Source organism: Salvia hispanica, chromosome 1 (genome assembly GCF_029641045.1).
Source record: "Salvia hispanica isolate PSC_SH4W2 chromosome 1, Shi_PSC_v1, whole genome shotgun sequence".
Classification (NCBI taxonomy): domain Eukaryota; kingdom Viridiplantae; phylum Streptophyta; class Magnoliopsida; order Lamiales; family Lamiaceae; genus Salvia; species Salvia hispanica.
Window position 1 is genome coordinate 54,546,127 of NC_142692.1, and position 7,750 is coordinate 54,553,876.

At 37.9% G+C, this 7,750-nt stretch overlaps 2 pseudogenes; both read left to right on the forward strand.

The window, feature by feature from the left end:
* Positions 1-501: 501 nt before the first annotated feature.
* On the forward strand, positions 502-1,865 carry LOC125220359 (uncharacterized; annotated as a pseudogene).
* Positions 1,866-1,919: 54 nt separating this feature from the next.
* Positions 1,920-2,872, forward strand: LOC125220358 (uncharacterized; annotated as a pseudogene).
* Positions 2,873-7,750: the final 4,878 nt, after the last annotated feature.

Sequence of the window (7,750 nt, forward strand, 5' to 3'; positions counted from 1 at the left end):
TCTTGTCTCCGAGTCGTTTTTCCCCCAAATTCTGGCAACGGTAAAATCAAAACTGCTATGATTTTATTATGTTGTGTTTTAGGTTTAATTATCATGTTTATTGCAATTTGCATCAATCTTATAAATATTTGTAATTTGTAAACAAGTTCTTGAAGCAACCATTGAATGATTGAAAGGGCAAAAGCACAGAGCATCTATGTAATTTTTTTTCTCGAATTCTGGAGTGGAATGGAAATAGAATTACTTTGATGGCTATTAATAAATTTATGGATTTATATATGGACAGAACGTGGACTTGTGGTCCCTGTTGACAAATATTTTTATATATATGTAATATGCATAATGTATGTGTGGCGTATTATTGTATAAACAAATGAAAATATAGCATATATTTATACATAATGACAAATGGACACAGTATAATGTGTCATGATTTATGCATTTCATTGTTAATAAACTTTGTTTCAAATTTTGAATGCAAGTAATTGTTGAAAATTGAAAATGGATCGATATTTTAAGAAACTTTCTCCTAGTGTTGCTGCTTCATCTTCGTCAGTCAGTGGACTTACACTTCTTCAACCTCAAGAGTTATTGATTGAAGATGAACTTGAAGCTGATCCAGAAAATATTCCAAGTGATCCAGGGAAACGACCTAATATAATGAGATATCCGTCAAACTCAATAGAACGGGTGCATAGAGCTTACTTACTTAAAGGTCCATGTCAACCGCGCGAGCATGATTTTCATCCAAGAACTGATGGAAAGCGACAACGTAGATTTGTTGCACATTGGTTTGATGAATTCAAAGATTGGTTGGAGTATAGTATTACAAAAGATGCAGCATATTGTTTATATTGTTATCTTTTCTCTAGACTCCATGGAAATGGACAGGACGCTTTCGTATCTGGAGGATTTACAGCTTGGCGCAAGAAAGAAAGGTTGAGAGATCATGTTGGGGATCATACAAGTGATCATAATAAGTGTAGATTAGCGTGTCGAGATTTGATGAATCAAGCCCAACACATCGAAGTGTGTATACCTAAACAATCAACAACATCTAAGCTTGAGTACCGTCGCAGATTAGGTACAACTGTTATGTGTCTTCGCTATCTTATCAAGCAAGGATTACCCTTTCGGGGAAATGATGAGTATGATGAATCCTTGAATCAAGGTAACTTTCTTGAGCTTTTGAAAGTTGTTGCTTCTTGAAATGAAGAGATAGCTAATGTTGTACTGAAAAATGCTCCTCAAAACCTCAAACTAACATCATCGGATATTCAGAAAGACATCATTAATGCAGCTTCTGTTGAGACAACAAAACTCATTATAGATGATATAGGAGACAACTCTTTCTCCATATTAGTCGATGAGTGCCGAGATGTGTCTATCAAAGAACAAATGGGTGTTGCGGTACGATATGTGGATAAGAATGGATGTCTCAAAGAACGGCTTCATGGTATTGTGCATGTCAGTGATACGGTTGCAACCACACTTAAGAAGGCACTTGATTCTTTGTTATCGACTCATGGTTTAAGTGTATCAAGTTTGAGAGGTCAAGGATATGATGGTGCAAGCAACATGAGAGGAGAATTCAATGGGTAGAAAAGTTTGATTCTCAAGAGAAATCCTTGTGCTTATTATGTGCATTGTTTTGCACATCAGCTTCAACTCACAATTGTTGCGGTTGCTAAAAAACATACAAGTATTGGGTCTTTTTTAATTCTATCACCCGTTTGTGTAACGTTGTTGGAAGTTCTTGTAAGCGCAGAGATGTGCTACGAGAGAGTCAAAGAGCGTAGGTTGTTGAAGCAATCGCAAGTGATGAAATTGAAACCGGAAGAGGATTAAATCAAGAGAAGTCATTGAAACGACCCGGAGATACTCGTTGGAGTTCGCATTATGGTACTCTCATCAACTTGATGCATTTATTTTCTTCTATTAATGATGTTCTTGATTATGTTGGGGAGAATGGTTATGAGGATGCAAATAGGGCTGAAGCTGAGGATGTGCAAGCAATTCTAAATCATTTTGAGTCTATCTTTGTGTTGCATCTTATGAGGAAACTCTTGGGAATTACACATGATCTCTCTCAAGTTCTACAAAAGAAGGATCAAGACATTGTTAATGCTATGAATCTTGTCAAAGTAGCAAAAACACGTTTACAAGTAATGAGGGAAAAAGGTTGGGAGGTTTTGCTTACTGAAGTTACAAAGTTTTGTAGAACAAATGAGATTGATCTTCTTGACATGGAAGATGAGTGTGTAGTTAGAGGAAGAGGAAGGCGTAAAATTGAGAAAATAAAAAATCTCCACCATTATCGAGTTGAGTTGTTTTGTTCAGTCATTGACATGCAAGTTCAAGAGTTGAATCACTGTTTTAATGAAGTCAACACAGATTTACTTCTATGTATGACATGTTTGGATCCTAGAGACTCATTTTTTGCATTTGATTCAGAGAAGCTGCTTCGCCTTGCCAAGTATTATCCATCTGAATTTTCTGAAGTTACTTTGTATGAGCTTGAAAGTCAGCTTGATAACTTTATTTTTGATGTTCGCACAGATGAAAGGTTTTCAAAAGTATCGGGAATTGCAGGTCTTGCTCAGAATATGGTTTCTTCAAGGAAACATGAGAATTTTCCATTGGTTTATTTGTTAATTAAATTATCATTGCTCTTACCCGCACCACTGCTTCAGTAGAAAGAGCTTTTTCAGCAATGAAGCTCGTTAAGACTTGTCTACGGAATCGTATGGGAGACCAGCTATTAAATGATTGCTTAGTTCCTTATATTGTGAATGATGTGTTTGTTAATGTAACTGATGAAGCTATTATGCAGCGGTTTCAGAAGATAAAAAGTAGAAGAGGAGTGTTATAGTATCATTGTACGGAACTATGTGTGTAACAGCCCGACATTCTAGGGTAATATAAATGCGGCGACTGCTACCTAGGCAGACTTAAAAGCAACACAACATAGGCTAGGGTTTCATTTAATTAGATTTGACCAAAGTATTTAACGAACTATCAATGCAATAAGTCAACGGTTTAATCAAGAAAATCAAAAGGTGAATAGATATCATAACTATGCTCAAAGGTCAAGTGTTTAATGTAAATCCAACAAAACGCATTATGTCCCGATATTCTAAACAAAAATGAAATAGTTCAAAAACGATGATACTAAGTTTCATGTTTAGCGGAAGCAACCAAGAGAAAAGTGAAGAACATGTATGAAGACACAACTCCACTTGATGTTTCAAACGATCATATCATTATTCGATTTATTAGCTCAACACCGCCAACCGCTCGTCATCGCTCAACCTGCACATAGGAAAAACACATGCAGGGCTGAGTATTTTAAACATACTCAGTGAACTCATGCCAAAACGTTTTAATAGTTATGCCAACCTTACCATAGTGAACTCGAGTTTTTGCATTTATTTAAAAAAATGCATCGAGTATCACAAAAATATTTCATGGACTGGCGAGTCAAACAATACCTTCCGTTTTCTCATCAACAATATCATGGTGCGACGAAGTGTGGCCACACTTTCGCCCACGAGACCGGCCGACTAGCAAGGACGGCTCCCGATCTCCCGTGTACACTAGCCTGATAGGGTTTGCGGCCCTACTCAGACCCGAATTCGTTTATATAGCCCTATAGCCTAATGGAGCGCACTCGCAAACTAGGCATCAGGCACACACAATATCCAAAATAATTATAGGCATGGCATAACAATTTAATCCACCCTTATTGCTCCACTATCATAATTTGCAACATAAGAGAGAGTTAAGAATAAAGCCCACCTCGATTCCTAGGTCACAAGTATGTTCTTCTTCTTGCTATCACTCCGTGAGCGCGAGTTCTCACCTTTAATTTATGTATTTCAAGTAAGTCTCAATCATGGATCAAAATCATGCATGTTCTCACGTTTCCCTTCTTCCCATCGATTATTTTTAATATCATCATTCAAAATCAAAGTACGATTATCATATCGCTTTTATTCGCACAACAACTCCAGATTTATCATCAAATCGTGTCACGCATGAGTGTTTTTCACGCAACACACGCACACACACACACACGGTCACACACACACACGATTTCACACCCACACACCCACATGTGCATCCCATTCATCAAATAATTTCCTCTTCACTCATTCTAATTGCATGTGGACTCAAGAACACCGATTGATCGGTAGAGGAAGAAAAGATCAAAATAAAAATACCTTTTCGATAGAATGAACGGTAGAAACAAAGTAGTAGTCTTGATTCTTCAAAGATTCTTGAATTTCAGCTTCAATTCTTCTCCAAAAGATGAAGAAATAATGGAGAAAGTGGAAGAAAGTTTTGAGAGAGTGGGGAGAAGGAGAAACGACGTGAGAGATAGAGGAGGGGGGGGGGGGCGGTTTTTCTTGTGATCTAGGGTTAGGTTTCTCACTCTTATTTATAGAGTGCAAGATATAATCCCATAATTAAATAAATTAAAGATTTGGTAGAGATATGAGATAGTAGTGGCGTTAAAACTTGTGAGGAAAAAGAGAATTTCGAATTTTTATGCTATTTATTAGCATATGATTAAATTTGGATATTTCACGGAGTGGGATAAAATATCACGGAGCAGAATAAAAATAATAAATCTCCCACTAAGAATGGGAAATAGGCGTGATTTTTGATTCTTCCATAAGGGATCAATTTCAAATATTATTTAAAATAAGATATGGCAAGATCTCCTTAGATATGGTAAGATATGCTAGGATATTTGAATTTATTTATGGAAGAGAATAAGGGATCAAATAATATAATAAAATAATCCCTTCTCCCATAATATAGGAGATTTCAAAAATCTCCTTAGATAACCATAGGGATCGAAATTTTCATGGAGAAAATAAGGAATAATCGGACTTTGGATTTAATTTAAATAATTTCCCAAGCAATAATTAAATCCAAGAAAAATAGGATTTCTTTCCAATAAATAGGAAGGGGTCGAAAACTCCAAAAACATAGATAATGTTCCTATTTAATTCTCACTCATTGATAAGTCGTATTCTAAGCCTTGGTTACTGGTCAGTATGTCGTGAAATGCATGTATTATCTGCAAAACAGTTGCTCAAGTGTGCAGGATTAAGGGATCCAAATCAGTAGGAGACGATTCAGGTGACGCAAGTGAAAAGGGCGCTAGAAGGGTGCAATACTGACCAGGATGCATGGCAGAGAAAAGGCTCGAGATGGAGAAGAAGGATAGCTGCGATGATCATTAACAAGGGCAGAAAAGTCAAAACGTGAAGGAAGTCTACCCTAAAAGCAAGGGCAAGCCTCCCTATAAAAGAAGCCGCTTGGAGAGAGAGAAAGAATTCGTTCGTTCTCAAGAGTTGGTTCTTAGAGTTCGGTTAGGAGTTCTAAGTTCTCGGTTCTAAAACACACTTAGTAGAATTCTCTCTAGAAGATCAGTCCTTCAGCATTGTCCAATCTCTCGTTCCTCGCTACAGCTATGGTCACTTGACGTCTAAGAGTCTGCCGGAGAAGTCATCAATCCACCGTTCCAACCAGTTTGCCGTAGTAGTATAGCAGTATCATCGCCCGGAGTGGCAAAACAATCGTTATTTTGCTTTCTAGTTTAATCTTTACTTGCTTTCTTCGTTGGATCTGTTGCAAACATTACTCCTTGTTGCCTTTTGAAGTATTTCGTTACGATCCAAACATTTTAAGTTATGAAGTTTCTTTTTCGCATGTCTCTTTGGTTTGAATTTGCTTCGTTCTGCCTAGGAAAGTTAGATCTAGTTATCGCTTTTAATTTCTAAGTGGTTGCATGTGTTTTCAATTGAGTAGGCTAGATCTGAAGTTGTTGATCGAAATTTGTAGTTATGTTTTAGTCTAATTTTCGTGCATGAGTCCTTCGTTCTGCATTATAACCATTATCTTGCATGTTAGTCAGTAGAGGTAAAACTGCATTTCCGTCGTTCAATTTAAGTTTGAGCATTTTAATCCATGGATCTTAAGTTTGAAGTTATGAATCTGAGTTTAGTTATGGTGCTTGTGCTCATATGATTTTCGTTAATACTTGGTGAAGAAGAAAACGTCAAAATCAGCTTTAGTTTGGACCACTTTTACTTTTAAGTTACTTTTACTTTAGTTCCCTACTTTTTAGTTGTACTGTCCAGACCTGTCAGAGAGCCAATCAGCCACCAGATATACCCTTGTTGTCTAAATTTCCTCTTTTAGTAACTGTCCACTTTTCGTATACCTCTGAGACACTTGTTCCCTATTTTCACGAACACAACCACATGCCTGTTATTTTCACGCCAACTAGTCAGTAGAGTACCATCTTTATTTCTCGCCCAAGCGTGGTAGCTAACCAAAAATACCCAGGAAAGTCACCGCAGTTATCTGAACGTGTCCATCCTTGTGGGATTCGACCCTTACCTCCACTATACTAATCAGTAGAAGTGGGTTGAGAAAACTGGTTTGAAGCCAGGTCCCGGTTGTCGTACCAACAACTCAGCTGGGTCGGGAATCTCTTCCTGATCAGTTGGATACATTCCAAATTACATACGTTGACCGAGGGAAAGCCTGTAGAGACCCTTCAAAATGACGCCGTTGCCGGGGATGGATGGCGTTCATACCTGTTATTGTATGTGATCTTTTTGGTGTACATACTATTTATAATTTTCCTTTTCTTTTTGTTTTCAGTTTATGAGAAGTGGCTCGGGTCCTGGCCAGTGGAGACCAAGGATACTTCCCCGAGGAACAATACTCGTTACCACTCGTTTTGGCCTGTTGACAGCACTGTCCGACCTAGGCACGAGCAGCGACGAGGAGAAAGAAGACCTAGAGTACTGAAAGGTCTCTTGTAGTTGCGTACAGTGTGTTCAAAAGGAAATAAGAGGCTCCCTAGGTCCAGCAAATCCACTAGATCACGCGGTCTAGGAACTCGTTAGTCGCAGGAAATCCCGGTCGTCGGACACACAGAGCACTTCTTTCAAAAATAACCCTCAACCACTTTACTAAACCTAGTATAGGGAAGTAGGGATCGGTCCCACAGAGAAGGATGCGTAATACTCATGTTCAAGGATTTGGGTGTGTTTTTTGGTGTTGGCTGCTGCCACGCATTTTTTTTTGGGTTGAGGAAAACAAATTAAACTTGACTTGGGAACCTTTAAAACTCCTAAGCTAACAGCTAGACCTAGGCGAAATTATAAGAGAACGTTGCAAAGGAAATCAACTGCTCAACACTTGATCTAAGAAAACTGCTCTACTTACCTAGACCTAGGAAACAAACTGACTGTGGGGACCATGACTGAAAAAGCAAGGTACGAACGAAAAGCTGGCAGAATAACTAACTCTTGTACAAACTAATAGCGACATCATCTTCTACAACCAAATTGCGTATAACTCATAAGAAAATCAACATGAATGAAATCAGAACAGAGCAACTAATTTTAAGTCAAATCAATGCGTAAACAACGAAGAACTAAACAGATCTGCAGACACTAGACGAAGCAAAACAGAAAACAAGAAGAAATCATCAAATTCATCTAAAAACTTTCTTTTCTCACTTCGAATCCAACCTCAGACGCTAAATCCACTCCGGATCCAAGCGTCCAACACGAACTCCACCAACAGAAACACTTCATTACTTCATATTTGAACAACAACCTCCAAACAGTCAATAAACCACAGATCTATCACCAAATTCCCATATCAAACACCGCAACATCAAAATAAAATAGAGATCGACATAATACTTATAGAAATA